The sequence below is a fragment of the Ctenopharyngodon idella genome, chromosome 10, assembly GCF_019924925.1.
Source record: "Ctenopharyngodon idella isolate HZGC_01 chromosome 10, HZGC01, whole genome shotgun sequence".
NCBI classification, from domain to species: domain Eukaryota; kingdom Metazoa; phylum Chordata; class Actinopteri; order Cypriniformes; family Xenocyprididae; genus Ctenopharyngodon; species Ctenopharyngodon idella.
The window spans coordinates 8,675,883-8,695,989 of NC_067229.1; the positions used below are offsets into that span (position 1 = coordinate 8,675,883).

Consider the following 20,107-nt stretch of genomic DNA (forward strand, 5'->3'; position numbering starts at 1 on the left):
TATTTAAACCATGTGTTTTACAACTAACCCCACGTTAGTTTGTGCCCAGCGCTCCCCTACACAAAAAAAGTATCCTTCTCACCACACAAAATAAGTGTTTCATCTTTATAAATGTTTCTGTGACGAGCAGGGCGGGCGAGAGCCATGAGGGAACAGCGTGAGGCCGGTGACGCGAGTGATAATGAGCACCGGTCTCGAGTCTCACGGAGGAGCTCCGGAAGCATAAAAGGGGAGCGACGACAGTGAAGGACGAGAGAGGACCAGGCCTGGACTTTACTTTGTTTTATTATGTTTGTGTGGCCGGCAGACGTCCGTGAGGGTCTGCCGGCATTACTTTCGTTTTGTATTTGTTTATTTTATATATTAAAGTTATGTTGAACATTCGCCGGTTCCCGCCCCCTTCTTCCCATATCTACGAACTGTGTTACAGTTTCATTCACAGTAATTGCCTTTCATGAAGCTTATACTCTCAAAAATCTCTTCTCGTTCAGTTTAATACATTTGTCTATTATTTAATCTAACTCTTAATGGTTAATCAATGGATCATTTGGTACACCTATAGATTTATAGATATTGATTCTATAGGCATTTCAAAGTGTGTGTGTGGTCCTGGTAAACACTGCGTTGTGAACCAAATGTCCCAACAAGAATGGTAACACCAGTCATTTTAGACCTTGCAGGGACTTTTTTTTTTGTCCCCATAAGGAAAACATTATAAATCATACGAAATGATTTTTTTTTTTTTTAAATGTAAAAATGCAGACAGTTTTCTGTGATGGGTAGGTTTAGGGGTATGGGGATAGAATATACAGTTTATAAAAATCATTATTTCTATGAAAAGTCCCCATAAAACATGGAAACCCAATTTGTGTGTGCGTGTGTTTTTGTGACATATCAGGACACAAATTTGTATAATGACATGGGTATGACAGGTATTACGAGAGGGTGACTTATGAGGACATTACCCCATGTCCCCATTTTTCAAAAGGCTTATAAATCATACTGAATGAGTTTTTTTGAGAAAGTAAAAATGTGCACAGTTTCCTGTGATGGGTAGGTTTAGGGTAGGGTTGGTGTAGGGCGATAGAAAATACGGTTTGTACAGTATAAAAACCATTACGCCTAATGTCCCTACAATTCACAAAAACAAACGTGTGTGTGTGTGTGAGAGAGAGAGCGAGGGGGGGGGGGGGGGGGGGATTTGAAATTTGTGAACAGAGCAGGAGAGGAGAACAGTCAATGACTGTATAACATCAGATGCATCAGAAGAAGGGAGACATATGGCATCAAAAACTGCATTTTACATTATAGTATGCCATGTGATACTGTAAACAGAGGCATACCATGGTAGAGACTGCCACATTACTGTAACTCACCCTTTCTCTGTAAAGGTCAACTAGTATAGAGTAAGTCATATGGTACAGTGAGAACATTTACTATATTAGCAGCAAACTCTGTTTTACACAAAACCTCATGACTGTGTCATACTTCACACCTTTTGATAACACATTGAATAAATACTATTTACAAACATTTTGGATTGTATGTCAATTATGTAATTTAGGTAATGTAAGTGTATTTTTAATGTGGCATTTGTAGCCTGTAACTGTAATTATTTCAGCAACAAGGGTGATTTGAAACATGTATCTTGCATTGATTGCTATTGAATGAACTGACTGTTAAAAGTACTAAACTGAAAGAAGATCATACTGTTATTAAACCAAATGTTCTCATTACATTTCACAATGATCTTGTGTTTGAAACAGTGATTATGTAAAATGAAAATTTGTACAACTAGAATGAAAGCATGAGATCAAGTTTTGAAAGAATGACTAGCTGTGTTACAAGTGTGATCAGTTTGGAGTTTTGTACCAAGAGTTTTTAAAATATACACCTTACTTGTGAAAATAGTACCAAAGCGATAGGCAGTTGTCAAAGCATGCAGTTGCTCTTTTTTTTTCAATCTGATGAGGCTTCTTATTACAGACAGAGGCAAAAACAAAATACATTATTTTGTATTTTTCTACTGTGCTAAAGGCTATTTTGATTAGCATTGCATTCTCAATATAACCTGCTTTATTCTTATTAAAATACCTGAGATGATGAGTCTTTATATGTCTACCTTGTGTACTTTCTGCACGAGGGCGCCCTCTGGCTTCGAGTATGAATTAAAACATACATTACCACAATAATCAAATTCGGTTTTATTGATAATTAAAATGTGAAACAGTACTAACCGTCTGGAACTTTATCGTGAAAGCGCTAAAGATATTGCAGTGTGTAAGACATTTCCCTGTTTGTTCTCTTTCTCGTTCATGTTTTGATTGAAATTTCAGTGAATTGATCATATAGCCGAGAAAATGTTTTATTCTACATGGAGCCGGTAACCCTTATATCGGTGGCCGCTATGTTGAGATCCCATGACCAACTATGTCATCCAGTTCACCCAGCTTATAGGCTAATAGTAATAATAATAATAATGTTTACTTCATACAGTGCTTTCAGTCAATGCTCAAGGCACTTTAAAAAGCATAATCATAAAAGTACATGTAAACAAAACAAGAAAACCAGACCATATAACAACAAAACAATACATTACTGACAGCGTCTTTAAATGAGTAGTAGTGTCCGTTCTCTGCTGGGGGTGATGAAAAAAAAAATTTGTAACAGCTCAAACCACTACAACAAGCAAAAACTCTTTGAGATTTAATCCAAGAATGTCCATTATGAATGTGTGTGATTGATGAGATGGAGAAAAACGGTAAAAACAAAACAAAATAAAATAAAAGTTTTTGTGTGAAGCGGCAGCAGATAGTGAACAGCTTTCATACATCCTAGCCAGTAGATGTTAGTGTAAGTTCAAAACCAGTGATACTGTTGGAACAAATAAGAGACAGCTTATTGTAATTAAAAACCCTGCACCTTTAGTTTCTTTATTATTTTTTAAGGATAGTTTAGGAAGTTTACCTGATTCAAATGAAACTAAACACACATAAGGAAAAAGTGGCAAAAATTTAAATTTCAGGTAATTTTTTTCCACAGCATTTAATTAAAAAAGGTGAATGACCAAAAAAAAAATATATATATATATATGTTGATACAAAACCAGTTCTGAGACCATTTTATTGCCCCGATTCTTAGACTGATGCCACAAAGCTTGAACAACCTTCCTTTCCAGCTGCAACATTTGCTGATGCCCCCTGCACAAACAAAACAGATTTATGGTCAAAATTATGCAGAAACAACATACACATGACATATATGAGAGTTTAGTAGTGAGATATGGCATATTATGTATTTGACAAGTTGTGTATATTATGTAATTGCTTCAGATTTGAAGAGATATACAAGCACAATGTATATACATATATATATATATATATATATATATATATATATATATATATTATATATAGACACACACACACACACACACTCTATAAATAGTATAAAGTATATAGACATTAATGTGGAGACGCAAGAAGCTGATCAAAATGACTTTTAATGAATACCATGAAAAACAAAGCAGGAAAACTCATGACTTAAATACACAAGGAGATAATCAACAGAACTAGAGACAGGTTTGTAATAATCAGTAACCATAGAAACAAACAAGGATCAGGAACACGGGAGGACAGGAACAAAACAGAACCAAACCAAAACACAAAGAAACTAACATACTTGTAACATTACACCCCCCCTCCCGGAAGGAAACCACCATGGAGGAGACGATGGAGAGAGGAGCTGATGGAGGAAGGCTACAGATGCTGACCAAGAGCATAGCCAGTACGAAGAACCATGGTTGAGTCAAGAGAGAGAGGAGCCACATTGGCAGGTGGAACCAGGGGGACGACAGACTGAGACAGAGCTGATGGAGGTGGAGACCCATGTGATGCCGAATAGCTGATGAGACAGGATAGCCTAAGTCCTGGAGGCCAAGGCGGAGCCATGGTGACAAGCGGTCGAGTTGGAGCCAGGGTGGCTAAAAACCAAGGCGGAACCAAGCCAAAACACAAAGACCACAGGAAAGACCACAATGAAGTGAAGACCACAAGAACCAGACAAGTCTGCTGCACAGACCGCTATGGCCAGCTTTGTCTCCATACCAGCGTGATGAATCCGATCTTCATTGAGAAGGAATTTGATGAAACATTTTGAATGCTACCGATCCACAATTTGACTTGTGGGAAGAGATATTGTTGCATAGTGTATTATATCTATGCAATAGTTTATTTAGCCTTTTTTTACAGTTCTAAATTTCAGTGCGTGTGAAGAACAATAGTGCTCTCTACTCCAGTGTTGTGATCTAAGTGACACCCAGTAGAAAGTAACATGATTTTGAAACAGCAATAAACTCCAGCAAGATAAAGTCCTTTTATGCAAAACCATAGACCTTCATCTACAGATCAAGTATAATAACAGGAACATTGAATCATCTTGGAGAAAGTTTCATTGTGTTGGCTGTCGTAACCGAACACGACACGCAGTTTGAATGCTGAATGACTGAGAGCCGCGGTGGAGAGAAAGAGTTTACATGAACTTGAATTTAATGACTTAGTGTTCCTTTCTCAATGAGAAGGAGAACGCTTCCCAATGTTAACAACCAGGTGTACTCAGCCATAAAAAAATAAAAAAAAATAGATTGAATCAGAAGAGGCCCTACGTCTGGAGTGACCTCTTCCTAGATGTGAGGAGGTCACCTTGAAAGGGAGACCCGAGTTCATTTACCCTGGGCATTGGAAGGTTGCAAGTTAGCATAGCTGCACTTGCTGTTGGCACGCAGAGGTACCGCCATGTATTGAGACACAGTTCAAGTTGTGGAGTTTAGTGTACGGCTCCCTAGTGTCTCTCATTAAACGCATTGTCAAAGTGAGACAAAACGGGAATGTCTCGGTTACTGGTGTAACCTTAATTCCCTGATGGAGGGAATGAGATGTTGTGTCCCTCCTGCTACAACTTTGAACTGTCACTGAAGGCGTTGAGAGACGCAGTCTCGGCTCCTCAGAACAAACCTGAAGTGTGTGTGTGCGCACTGGCCACCTATTATACCTGTATGTCCGAGGGCATGGCCTCTTCTGAAAATGTCAGAGGTGTTTGGGGTTCCCAAGTGCAACCCCTAGTATCTCTCATTCAACACAACATCTTATTCCCTCCATCAGGGAATGGAGGTTACACCAGCAACTGGGGTGATTTCCCTTCACTGGAAGTAAGGGGTCTAGCCAAACCCATAAAAACAGTCGCATACAATTAGACACAATTAACCAGTAGAAATTTGTCAACTGGTAGATATTTTGGGCTATAGTCTCCATTGCGGTTACACTCACATGACATGTTGTATTTGTGCATGTATCTTTAAATGCAAATGAGCTGCTGCTCCCCACCCCACTTTCCAGCAGAGGGTGGAGCCTGTACAGCTCGTGCCTCTGATACTCTGCCAAAAACAAACAAATCATCTGTCTGGTTTTGATTATTATCTCTTTCGCAGCCACGCTCGTGTGACGTTGCAGTTCTTTGTCACCATGAAAGCTTATTATTTGCATGCATTTTAAAGCCATAACAGTTTAAACTTCTTAGATGGTTTTTTAAGCTCACACATCCGAAGCACGCACACAGAAAGCTGGCTGTCAGTCAGCGCATCCTGACCTGTGAGTATTAAACTAATTACTCTTACATGTCTTATTGCACTTACACTGTCAAATACACACAAGGTGTTGTCAAAAACACACAAAGTTCACAAATACAGTCAGTTATGTCTGTGAACGTAAACATCAGGGCAAGAAATCGCATGTGTTTATTAGATCTGTGTATTAAAGTGACAGTAGCATAATATTCAGTACCTACTGCTGTATATGCTGTTAATATGAACCAAACAACAAACAAGGCTTACATAAGAGTAGGGGGAAATCTGGAACCGCTCGTTTGGAGAGTGTTTATGATTTATGGGGATTTTAACAAAAGGAGTGGGTGGATTTTTACTATTATAGGCTGGTTGTTAACACACACTGCGGACACACATCTGTGTTCAAACACCTTATAAAAGTGAATTTTGCATAATAGGTCCCCTTTAAGTGAACATAAACAGTTGAGAAAGGAAACACATGTGTAACAGTATATTGGATGCGGGCAGCTCTTAAAGTGACAGTAGCCTAATATCCCTGCTGTCTGTCTGTTAATCAAACAACAAAAAGAGAGAAAATCACTCACTGCTCTTGAATGAATCACTTTTAGTAACTTTAATAAGAACAAATGTATATTTAATTTACACAGTGAAAACCACGCAGTGTTTTGTAATGGGATGAGCGTTGGCGACCTTTACGCTCCATGCCCTACTCTGTGACTTTATGTGGTCTTCCGCTTTGTGGCTGAGTATTATTACTTCCCAATAATACCACTTACAGTTGACCTTGGAATATCTAGCGGGGATGAAATTTCACAGACTGACTTATTGCAAAGGTGGCATCCCATTACAGTACCACGCTTGAATTCACAGAGCTCTTCAGAACATTTTTCAAAAATGTTTGTAAATTTGTGATAATTTATACACCTGTGGCAATGGATCTGATTGAAATACCTGAATTCATGAAGAGGCGTGTCCCAATACTTTTGTCAATATTTTGAAATATATATTTTAGTACGATTTAGTACAATTAATAAGTAATACTTTTATTCAGCAAGAGCACTGTTATAATGTTACAAAACATTTCTACGGTAACACTTTAGAATAACTCACGCTATGAAGCATTAGTTAAGCATTAGTAAATAGTTAGTTCATCATTTATAAAGCATTAATAGACATTAGTAAGCAGTTTATAAATACACCTATAAATGCTTTGTTCTTGATTTATAAGCATATCTATAATGTGTTTAATAAATGTATTTTCATACTTTATTAATGATCAATTTATAATTTCTAAATTAAGTATTACATTATTTACAAACCAGTTATTTAGGAGCTGTCAGGTGTTCATAAAATCATTTATAAAGTGTAAGTAAATTATTAATAAACTATTTAAATGTACATTTATACATCTTATTATTTAGACATATAGTAATAGTTACTTCGTGGGTTAATAAATGCTTTATTAATACATATTCCTACTGTAATTCATGATTAATTCAGGTAGTTATAAAACATTTAGTAGTTGTCAGTTAACTATTTTTGTGAGCTCATCTAAAGTGAGCACTATTCATGCCTCGTAAAGTTTTTATAAAGGAGATTTAAAGGATACAGAACATAGAAATATTTATTTCAAGGAAAAAAATGAAACGATGGGTAACTTGATATAAAATTAAAAGTAAACCTCTGCAATTTCACAGAAAGTAAAAATCCCTGTACTCCTCCAGAAAACATAACTGCAGTAAAATAAAACTAAGCTTTTGCAATCTGATATAAAAATACATTTCTGTAAAGTGTAAACATTGCTGAATAAAAATTTACCAGTGCCAACACTGGATTACAGGAGTGCCAAAATACAACAAATAATGTTTTTATAAAACATTAATAATGTAATAAAATATTTCACAGTGTCCAAACTACCTCAGTACTAACTTTAAAACATTAGAGAACAGCAGTGCAGAAGATCACTGAGCTTTAAATCTCCTTTATAAAAGCTTTACGAGGCATGAATTGTGCTCACTTTAGATGAGCTCACAACAATAGTTAACTGACAACTACTAAATGTTTTATAACTTCCTGAATTAATCATGAATTACAGCAGGAATATGTATTAATAAAGCATTTATTAACACTGAGTAACTATTATTATATGTCTAAATAATAAGATGTATAAATGTATGTTTAAATAGTTTATTAATCATTTACTTACACTTTATAAATGATCTTATGAACCACTGACAACTCCTAAATAACTGGTTTGTAAATAATGTAATACTTAATTTAGAAATGAAATTGATCATTAATAAAGCATGAAAATACAATTATTAAACACATTATAGATATGCTTATAAATCAAGAACAAAGCATTTATAGGTGTATTTATAAACTGCTTATTAATGTCTATTAATGCTTTATAAATGATGAATTGACTGTTTACTAATGCTTAACTAATGCTTCATAGTGTGCAGTTATTATAAAGCGTTACCTAATTGGAATAATATATATATCACAAATTACAGTTTTACTGTATTTTTGATCAAGTAAAATGCATCCTTATAGTGAGAGAATTAGAGAAAATTCTTTCAAAAACATTAAAAATCGTGCCCAACCCCAAACTTTTCAATGGCAGCGTGTTTGTATATTTATGTATTTATTAGGGTGAAATAACCGTCTAAATGATGGATTGAAAAATCAACCGATACTTGCCTCATTCCCTTGATTAGCTCCAAGTGTTTTCACATCTATCTGAGGAGGAGGCACTTTGTTTACAGGCTCACTTCCACCTGGACTCTGTGTGTCTTTCTGCTCCTTTTTGTCCACAGTAGATGCATTTTTCTCCTTCTCCTCAACTTTCACTTCAGGCTCTGCATTTTCATTTGTACCAGGGTCCACCTCCTGTTTCCACTGCTGAAAATCAGTCTCATCATTCCTGGACATGTTACCTGCAGCACGCACAGTCTCTACCCGGACCCTCTGGGTTCCTCTGGGTGTGTTGGCAAATTCCTGTCGGAGTTCCGTGCTTCTGTCCTGCTGTCTATTTTGTGGAACATAAGTATCTCCTGCCCTGAAGAAGTGGTCACCTCTGTTTCCTGCTTGATTCACCCTGTTCCCATTGTTCTGTAGCGGCTGTGGGGTGTCGCCCCCTTCCCAGACATCCTCATGCTTCCTTAATTGAGGAGCTTGGTGCTGTCCTACTGCAGGAGGTGGTGGGTCCTGTCTCCAGGCCAAGCGTACTGCTTGATATACAGCTGCCTGAGCACTTCCATACGCAAACACCTGAGAAGAGAAAGATGCCATAGTATGCTAACAAAAAAGAGATCCTATAATATATTTGCTGTTCCCAGCTCTTACAAAGATGGCTACTGCAAAGATAAGCAGCACAGGTATCTGTAAAGTGATTGGTAGATCCTTCAGCAGCGCTCTGAGGAACACATTTATGCCCTCCCCAATTTGCTTCAAGGGATCTGTGATTAAGCCAGTTATGGTGACTGTGACAGCCTGGAATAAAAACACCACAAAATTTGTATTAATGCATTTCATTGTATTTCTTATTAGAGAGATTACAAAAATAATGTAATAAATAAATATAAATAAATAATTTAAAAAATAACAAACATAATTGTCATAGTACAATTATGTATAGTTTTATTGTCTTGTTTAGTTTCTAGTCATGGTTTGCTGTCACTGTTTTGCCTGTGTTTGCTGTCTTCATTAGATGTCATGGTTACTAATTTGTTAACACCTGTCCCGTTCCATTAATCATCTGTCCCTGTGTATTTAATGCTGCTATTGGAAATTTTCTACTTCCCGATTCTGAAGTTGTGATTATGAGCTTATTGTATTCAAGTGCTTTGTTGTCAGAAAGAACAGGAAGCATGGAGGACGTGAAAATGATATTTAGCGTCCCATTTACTGACAACCATATAAACATTTGTAAGGAACCCTGCATCGGGCCCAAAAACGGAATCTGACGGCCTGGGCGAAGGTTAACGCGTGTATGCCTTTTCAGCGCATCTGTGAAGTTCACTTAATTTCACTCGTTTAATCTGACTCCAATTTTAAATGATTATTACTCTTAGGTTTTGTTCCCAATTGGAAATTAATCATTTGTTATGTATTAATTTTGATTTTTGATTATTCTGGGTATCTCATAATTTCAATTATTCGTTCATTACGGTCTCATCATCGCTTAGAGAAATTCACATCGGCCGACTGCGTTCTCACGGACATAAATTCGCCAGTTTATGATCTAGTCAGAGGATGCAGAGTTTACTAATGCATTTGAGTCAAACCGCCACATGCTTGTTCATACAAAAATACAGTTTTCTTAGTCACGATACTGCAACTTGCTAATTCAATAACAGACAAACTCAAAAAGTCCCATGATGTGCCAATATGCTCCTTTCATGGGGCTCTCTGGCTTGGCCTGTCCTGACGCAGATTTACGGAAATGACGGACTCCATAATCTACTGGTCATAATGATTTCAGAAGAATCCAGAGTAAATCAAATATAACATTTTATTTGTCAAGTAAAAATGTATCATGTCAATTTCATAGTTGGACAATTAGAAGCCAATTCAGAAATAATAAATGCATAACATTAACTGAAATGCACATGCACACAGTGGTGGATTAGTGTTTGAAGACACTTGTCCACCACTGTGTGGGGGCTTCTGGCTACAGAAAATCCCCCCTTCCTGCTTTGCACTTTACCTTATATACCAAGACCAGAACAAAAGGATTGTAAATTTTTATTACACCAACACCTGTTTTGGGGGGAGAGGAGTGGGTTTTCACAAGTGACACCACCCAAAAGGAGGACAGAATTCTCCTTAGTTTTTAATCTTCTTCATAATACCAGTGACTGCTGTGAAATTGAGACCATTTTACCAATCGCACTAAGACATTTAAAATGACACCAAACATGAAAGGAATAAACAATAGATACACCAGATACATTATACTTCTTGGAGAACTTTCAGTGACTTGAGTCAGGGCGAAAGGAAGGAGGGTGTGTGTGTTGTGTGTGTTGGGGGAGGGCTATTGCATCCTGTAGATGTGTGAGGGCAAGGCGTTGTCCTACGCTATTTCTTTGAGATCTTCTCTCCAGATGAGTTTTATTGCTTTATTGCAGGGTGCTTGATCTCAGTTTTTGTCTTAGCAGGAAAATCAAGTCTTACACATTCACCACGTTATCTTAACAGTTAGCTTGCTGGCAATTCTGGAATTTTGGTTAAATACAGGCTAAAACATTAATACGCTTTAAAATATTATTCATACATGTAAATATGCACAACTTTAACAAGAAGAAAAGGCGACATAGCTGTTGTGGAAAAAACGTTTAAAGAATACCAGTCACAGTAGCAATCGTTCTCCCTTCTGCCATGTTTAAAGTTTATGGTACGCCCAACTCAGGAACTTGGGTATTAAAATTATCCCAGAGATTCCCAGTGATAAATACGACTTGAGAGGGCGTTCATGTCCAATTTTTAACTAGGAAACTCGTATTTACGATAATTTCAATAGCATGTGAAGGCAGCATAAGCCCTAAGTTTCTTCTGTTCAGGATTCTGCATTAACGTTATTGCATTATGGTTATTGAGTGTGTAGTGTTTCGTTTATTTTTGTGTTCATTAAAAGTTGCTTGTTATTGTTCATTTTGTATCATGTATCATCTTTGTTTGGATCTACTACAATAATATGACAATAATTTACTGACAATAATATAATATAATATGATTAATGGAAATTTATGATGAGTGTTTACTGATGATCTATTGCAGATGAAGTACTGCTCAAAACAGCAAAAAAAAATGTAAAATTTTGTATTTGAATATATTTTAAAATGTCATTTATTCCTGTGATGCAAAGCTGGATTTTCAGCATCATTACTCCAGTCTTCAGTGTCACATGATCCTTCAGAATCAGTATAATAAGCTGATTTGCTGCTCAAGTAACATTTATGTTGAAAACAGTTGTGTTGTTTAATTTTTTTTTTTTTGGAAAGAGTAATACATTTTTTAAGATTATTGATGAATACAACATTCAAAAGAACAGCATTAATTTGAAATAGAAATCATGTGTAACATTATAAATATCTTTACTGTCACTTTTGATCAATTTATTGCATTTTTGCGGAGTAAAATTAGTTTATTTTCCGTCCCTGGGCACATACTTACAAAATTCCCTGGTGTTCATTTTGGATTCACGTTTGTTGAAGTGTTACAAGGTGGAATGGAAGTATGTATCTGTATTCATTTATTTAAATGGTTTATAGTACTTTTTTTTTTTTTGCAATTATTTCAGATTATTTTACTCTGAATATTTTCATTCAATATACCAATTGTAGAAATTATCATCTGATTAGTCAGAAATGAACCATAATATTTTTCGGTATAATATCCATTATCAGCTGACCTCTAGTCTGTTATCAAATTTGTTTTTGTCAATCGAAAATAAAAGATACAAACCTTTGTTGGAGGCACAAGCAAAATGGGGTCCACCAATATGACCTCGTAATACTTTTTGCAAGGATCATCTTGAAGAGTCAATGTCCGTCTGTACCACTCTGAATCAACAAGGAGTTACAACAGTTCACCGCAAAATCATTATTTGTCATTATTTAGCCACCTTCATGTCATTTAAAATCTGTAGGCTTTTCAGTGGACCCCAAACCAGAGTTTAGTCAATTTGTTTCTTTTTGAAGCTTGAAAAGATCTATGTGTAGTTTCTTCTAAATTTATGTTCCACATCAAATGATTTTGGAATGTCATAAAGGTGAATAAATAATTTAAAGATTAGTTCACCCAATGGAAATTCTGTCTGTTACTCACCCTCATGTCATTCCAAACCCAAAAGACTTTTGTTCATCTTCAGAACACAAATGAAGATATTTTAATGAAATCTAAGATTATAAGTCTATTCACCCAAAACTGTGTTTAAAAGGTTTATAAAGCGATTCTAAAATACAGTATCTCACAGAAGTGAGTACACCCCTCACATTTTTGTAAATATTTTATTACATCTTTTCATGTGACAACACTGAAGAAATGACACTTTGCTACAATGTAAAGTAGTGAGTGTACAGCTTGTGTAACAGTGTGAATTTGCTGTCCCCTCAAAATAACTCAACACACAGCCATTAATGTCTAAACCGCTGGCCACAAAAGTGAGTACACCCCTAAGTGAAAATGTCCAAATTGGGCCTTTTTAGCCATTTTCTCTCCCCGGTGTCATGTGACTCGTTAGTGTTACAAGGTCTCAGGTGTTCTGTGTGATACTGTAAATCCATATAAATCGAGCAGTTTAATCCTTCTGAAGAGACACAATCTCTTTATATGATGAACAGATTTAATTTAGACTTATTCATATATAAACATTGATCAGCGAACATACATAGAGCACACAAATATGGTCAAGGAAGCTCAAGTATACTTGCTTGACGCACAAGAACCAATGAGGTTCATTCTCGGAAGTCAAGGAAGTATGCATATGCTCCATGTATGTTGAATCAATAAATGAATGAATGAGGCATTTATATAGCGCTTTCATACTGTACACCCAAAACGCTTTATCAATCATATCAGGGGTCTTTTCTCATCCACCACCAGTGTGCAGCATCCACTTGGATGATGCGACGGCAGCCACAGTACAACGGCGCCAGTGCGCTCACCACACACCAGCTGTAGGTGGAGAGGAGAGAGAGTGATGTTCACTGATCAATGTTTATTTGTGAATAAACGCCCAAATTAAATCTGTTCATTATATAAAGCGATCGTGTCTCTTAAAAATCTCGATTCGTACAGATTTATTATATGATCTATTTATGAGTTTAGGGTGAATAGACTCAAATTTCTCAGATTTCATTAAAACGATCTTAATTTATGTTTTGAAGATGAACGAAAGTCTTATGGGTTTGCAATGACATGAGGGTGAGAAATTGATGACAATTTTCATTTTTAAGCAAACTAGACCTTTAAATAATTCAAATTTTTTGAGTAACACATTCCTTTAACAGTAAGCACCTCACCTGATAAACGGTCCATCCAATCCAGATCTTTCAGCCCAGCACATCTGGCACTGAATCTCTCCACTTCCACAATTTTCTTCCTGTGCTCTGCAAAGGCAAGCTAGCCAAGCAAAATTTTTTTTTTTTTAATTCTTGAACACATTTGTTTTATTCCCTTCATTGTCATCTGTTCAATACTGGTTTAGCAAAAATGTGATGGACAGTTGACAGTATTTTGTACAAAAATGATTACCATATAAAGATGGAACCAGTTCCAGATCAAGCTAATAAAAAAGCTAACAGCAAATATTCTGAAGAACTGGATAAACCAGGACTCCACAGACCAGAGTTGAGTGCAGATAACGGTTATGACAATCAGAAGAATTAAAGAAAGCTGTAGGAAATATAGAGCACATGTTCATTTATTAATAAAAATTTAATTATTAAATTATTCAATTTCTGAAATGGATTTTACAAAAACAAACCCTCAGGAAGGTATAAGCCTCCAGCGATTGGGTAGACAGCCCCATGCTGGCGGAAGCGCTCATTGAGTACATGGCCTTTATTTCATCGTCAGGCTAAAGATTTATAAAAAAAAAACAAAAAAAAAATGAAAAAAATAAAAAGTTGTGAAACCTTTAGCAGTGTAGAGAAATGTCAATTCAATTACCTGGAGAAAACAGTTACATACAAAGCTGCGTTTTGAAGTTTTTTTAAGGAGCTTGGAAAGGAATCGTTAGAATGCTGGAAGTCATACATTACTAGCTTTGAAGTGGTGGTGGTCCCCTTCTTTTTGTATTCATGAAACTAAACCAGAGGTAGCATCAAGAAATAATAATATTGTCACAGTCATTGCAGGGAAGAGGAAAAGCTAGGACCTAACTGCACAGCAAAATCCCCAGAGTTAAATCAACTCTGCTCAGAGTACATATGGTCCCTCTCTATATAGTGTTAAAGTAACAATGAAGCAGAGTTAAAGTTAATGAGATAATTAAGTGATTAATTAAGTGATGATCATATAAGGCTGTGGCTGAAGTCAGTTGCAGTTCTTGTGTTTCTCTTTTCCTCAGTGATTCTGCTTGTTAACAGCAGGTGTTCATCATTAATGCTCAATCATCACTTAATTAGTTGGTTAATTATCTCATTAACTTTAACTCTGCTTCAGTGTTACTTTAACACTATTTAGAGTAGGACCATGACTCTGAGAAGAGAAGAGTTGATTTAACTCTGGGCATTTTGCTGTGTGCAAACTGTATTTATAAACGTATTGGTAAAGGTGGATGCACACTGTGAGATTTTGGCCACGATTTGGTCGTCTGAGACAAATTTTGATGTGCCATGTCACGTGAGCCGCGATAGAGATGATAATCAAAACCAAACAAATGTTTTGTTAGTTTTTGGTCGAGTATCCGAGGCACGAGCTCTAAAGGCACAGCACTATTCTGGATGGGGGGCAGGGAGCAGCAGCTCATTTGCATTTAAAATTACATGCAAAATAACGGCATGTTTTTGCTTCCACTCAAAAATGGGCATTTACAACATGGTATAATAAATTATCTGTGGGGTATTTTGAGCTGAAACTTCACAGATACATTCTGGGGACACCAGAGATTTATATTACATCTTGCAAAACGGGGCATAATAGGTCCCCTTTAAGATGCATTTTGGTCAATCGGATCACAAATAGATGAGGGAGATACATTTCCTTTGTGTCTTGGTGTGTCCCGGGCATGGACAAAATAGCTCATGCAATTTACATATGTGAACATAAATCAGGAATGATCATTCACTAAGCATGTGTGCTCACAAATTTGTGCATGAAATCCGCATACAAACTTTTCATGAACAAATGATGATTCACCAAAAACTTTCCTACTAAAATGTATTCCAAATTTACGAAGAAAATTTAGGAACAACTGAATCCACACATACAAAAAAAGCACTTAGCCTTGTGAGGCCTTATAATCATGTAAAGAAGTTATATTTCATCTTATCACTACTATAATTATATTATAAATTAATAATAAATACCATGCTGAGGAGGACATCACCAGCCCCACTCCTGAGCAGGAGCCTAATGTCAAAGCTTGAGCAGTGACACTTGATAATGATATAATAAAACAACATTTTATTACATTATAATAATAATAATAATAACTCATTTAAAATCTTTAACAGAGGTTAAATAAACTGTTTCCTTTATTTTTTTTTAACAAATAGCCTAAGCTTTTGATTATTTTTTAATGCTTCATTAAAGATTTTCAAAGAATGATTTTGGCACAATGGCGCCTCCTCCCGCGCGGCACCCCATGCACTGCAAATACTGCATTTTTGCGCCCCTATACATAGACAATAGACATTTTTTGCCCGTGACATATTACTGGAATTTCGCCGCACCTTAAACTGAGTTTACGTGAGTTGTTGAACCGCTCGTGCAGGTGTCCTGAAATGTTACTTATGTGCTTTCGGCACTATATACTATGCATGGTTTTGGGTAGGGTTGGGGTTTGGACAGTGGTGTAGTCTAGTTTTTTGTAGTGAGTATACTGTGATTTTTCCCTCCCAACCTCATACTCACCCGTCCCAGAGCAACACCCCATAAGCACCACCACACTTGCTAATGCAAATAGTATGTATCTGATCTAGGCTACATGTAATTGAAAGCATTCTGAAAGACTGCTTATATGTGTCTTATCAACATGTCAATTTATTATAAGCAACACAAGACTTTAACATCCAATGACATTTACAGCTGAAGAGACTGGACTGATTTTCTACTGTTTAGTGTCAATCACCATCTAACTCAGCCAGTTAAGATCTACATTTAGCCTTAGATGTTATATGAATATGGTCTCTGGATCATAGGTTTTATCAGCTGGCAAGTTTCAATGCACATTTAACAGTGCAAGTTGCAACTATTATTACAAAATGCTGGGTTAAAAACAACCCAAGTTGGGTTGAAAATGGACAAACCCAGTGATTGGGTTATTTTAACCCAGCGGTTGGGTTAAATGTTTGCCCAACGTGCTGGGTAGTTTTATTTAATCCAACTATTGTGTAAAAATTGCTATATTGCTTGCTTAAAATGAACCCAAAATATGTTGGAAATTAACATTTATTAATATTAAATATAATAATTAAACAATAAACATTTATTAAATTGTTTATTAATAAATGATCACCTTTTGATTATTATTGTTGCTTCTAGTAATTATGTGTCTGATTTTTAATTTCCAACCTATTTTGGGTTCATTTTGGCCAGCCACATAGTCATTTTTAAACAATAGTTGAGTTAAATAAAACTACCCAGCAGGTTGGGCAAACATTTAACCCAAGTGCTGGGTTTGTCCATTTTCAATCCAACTTGGGTTGTTTTTAACCCAGCATTTTTTAGAGTGTAACAATAATGGAAAGATGAGGATTAACAGCATGTCACAATATCACCCCGTTTGGACTTTGTTTTCTGTTTTGCACCATTTCCTGCCAGTCTGCCATCATAGTTGATGCATTTCAATTCACTAACTTGAAATTCGATTCAATATCAGTTATTTTGGATATACTGTGTATCATTTTGGATATACTGTATATCATATACTGTACATGGCAAATTTTCTCAAGAAAAAAAATCTCTCAACTAATACTGTACATGGGAATCAGTTGGTACTACATTAATATTTAAGGTTAAAATGGACTGATTTGCATACGAACTTAAACTACACTTAAGGACATTTTTGTAATAATAAAGTTATAATAGGCCTACTAACTTTAAAATTATTTCTACTCCAATTCGTTTTTTGAAATATAAACATTTAAATGGTGGCTGTCAACTTGACAGATTTATTCAAACATGCATATAGGCTATTGAAGAACACTATAAAAAATATAATTAATTTGTAATATGGTGCATATATTTTGCAAAATGCTCCTCTCTAGAGTTCATTTTTCTAGCTGACTAACGAGTTTATGGTCACTGTTTGTTCTGAGGTAATGTTAGCCTAAATGTGACGTTACGTGACATTGTTTACAAGCTATTTTATTAACGTCTTTCCGCGGTTGAAACACACGAATACACGAGACATGATACGGATTTCGTTAAGTTGTACTGTATCTTTTAACATACCTTCAGATGTTCATTCATGTTTATTTCGCGCTGTAACTGGTATTAAAGCGGAGGAGAGGATCAGTTCACGTGCGCTTCACGCTGCCACTTCTCTTGAACTGATGAGGCGCTACAGCGGTCACGACACATTAAAGAGCGCCAAAACGGTATTTAGGTTTTTTTTTATTTCGTAGTAAAATGGGCAGAATTTGAAATATGAGACTTTGTTTCATGTCAAAAGCAACAAAACAACAAATCTTATTGTGATTTATTGGATGGTTACGTATCCTCGCGCTTTTTTAAGTGGGTATACGGAAATCCTTAACCTTTCCTAGTGGGTATACGGCGTATACCTGCGTATCACGTAGACTACACCACTGGGTTTGGAGCTTAGTGAACCATCACATTGTATCAAACCGCATGACAGGTATGCAGGCATGCTGGTAGCAGATTCGTTGCAGATTATGTTAGGCTTATTATTATCTCCCCATATATTGTTCATATAGTGAAAAACATGATTATTTGTAAATGTAGAGACAACTCCTTTTGTCCCTCACGAAGCATATTCCCAAATTGATAAAAAAAAAATTGAAAAAAACAAAAAACAAAACTGAATAATTATTTTATATTCGTGAACTAGCTAAAAAAAAAAAAAAAAAAAACGATTCTTCCTCAAGTCAGTATATGACAAAGGGTGATTTAACTATTACAATACAGTCTCATGAACGCAAAGGCATTTACAATGAATGGAGTCTCCTTTCATGTAAAGAAATGTGAAAAAAGAAGAGGGATTTAAATGTCCTGTAAGCACTGTAAAACATAAAATAGCCTAAATAGTCAAATTGGTTTAATAAAAGAGTTTTTACCTCTGTGGTTTGTCGCATGGGCTCAATACATGCATCATCTTCCTGGTGGATATTTGCATTTGCAATAACAAACAGACTACAAAAAATAAAGAAACTCCAGAATCCAATCGACGAACTGCTTGGCACCTTCATAATCCCACTGAAACAGACAGAGAAAACTCAGACTTACTGTTAAAAGTTACTACTGATCGATTCTTATAAATGATGTATCTAAACAAAAACAAAATCGATCGCACTAGGCAGCAAACATTTCCTTACATGTTGGAAGAGAGCTGTCATATATACTGCCACATATGAACCCCTTTCACATGTATGGAGTTCTCAGAAGAGGAAGTCGTCATAGTTTCTATAGTGTTGAAAGTGAAAATTATAATAGAAAAAAATAGAATTCAAAATTTCTCAATTAGCAGATGACACTGCATTATTTCTGAGAGATAAAAAAAAAAAAAGTTAAAATGTCCCTGGAATGTATATACGTTTTTTAAATACTCTGGATTAATATTAAATCTTAAAAATGCGAAATATTATTTATACATGATTCTATAGATCTATTAGTTAAAAACAGTAAAGGACTCTGTCAAATACTTTGGCTTTCATATTTCTAAAAATAAGTATACTTGTGAACAACTGAACTTTATGCACAAAATTAAAATAAATAAATAAATAAATAAATAAATACAAATTCAGAATAATTGGTTACAAAGCGATCTAACTATTTTTGAGAGAGTTTTGCTTTCCAAAGCTGAGGGTCTTTCTAGATTTGTTTACCCAGCTCTCTCCCTTTATGTCAGTGCTGAAACTTCCAAAGAAATGAATAAAACCTTCCTGGAATTTATCTGGAAAATAAACCTTACAAGTTAAAAAATGACATCATATCAGGCAAAAGTTGATGGTGGCTTAAAGATGTTAAGTTTTTTTATATATATATATTAACAATACTTTTAAACTTAACTGATTAAGAAATTGTTAAAGAAATGAAAATTCAGTATGGTTCTTTATTCCACATTGCATTTTCAAAAAGCTTAGAGGCTTATCTTTTCTATTGAGATGTTATTCATTGGAAAGAGACGTGGTTAAATCCATATAAATTTTGTATGTTGAACAAAGTTAAAGAGGTACACTTTAAAATACTTCACAAAATCTACCCATGTAAAGCGTCCTTATCAAAATTCATGGACATTTACAAAAAAAAAAAAAAAAAAAAAAAAAACACTTTATGTACTATACACAAGGAGGACTTGGCTCATTTGTTTTACAACTGTGATTTATCTCTAAACTTTTGGTCTTATGATAGTTCTTTTCTATTTGCCCCAAGAGATGATAATTATAAATGATCTCTAAAAGATGTTATACTGTATGTTCTTACACACACCGAAGCAAAATGTTTGATATGTTGTGAACTGCATGGTAAATATTACATCCATAAACAAATATGTGCAAAATGCATACCTAAATGTAATTCATGAAAAAGTCCTTAATGTAAACTAATAACAAAAAAGAATTAAAGGTGGGTTAA

General features: G+C 35.5%; 1 protein-coding gene across 1 annotated transcript in view; it reads right to left on the bottom strand.

Moving 5' to 3' along the window:
* The window catches only part of clcc1 (chloride channel CLIC-like 1), a 45,054-nt gene extending 26,167 nt beyond the window's left edge, over positions 1–18,887 (bottom strand). The window contains exon 1 of the mRNA XM_051908439.1: positions 18,850–18,887. The gene's annotated coding sequence lies outside the window, so the exon portion shown is untranslated. The remainder of the gene's footprint in view (positions 1–18,849) is intronic.
* Between the last annotated feature and the right edge of the window lie 1,220 nt (positions 18,888–20,107).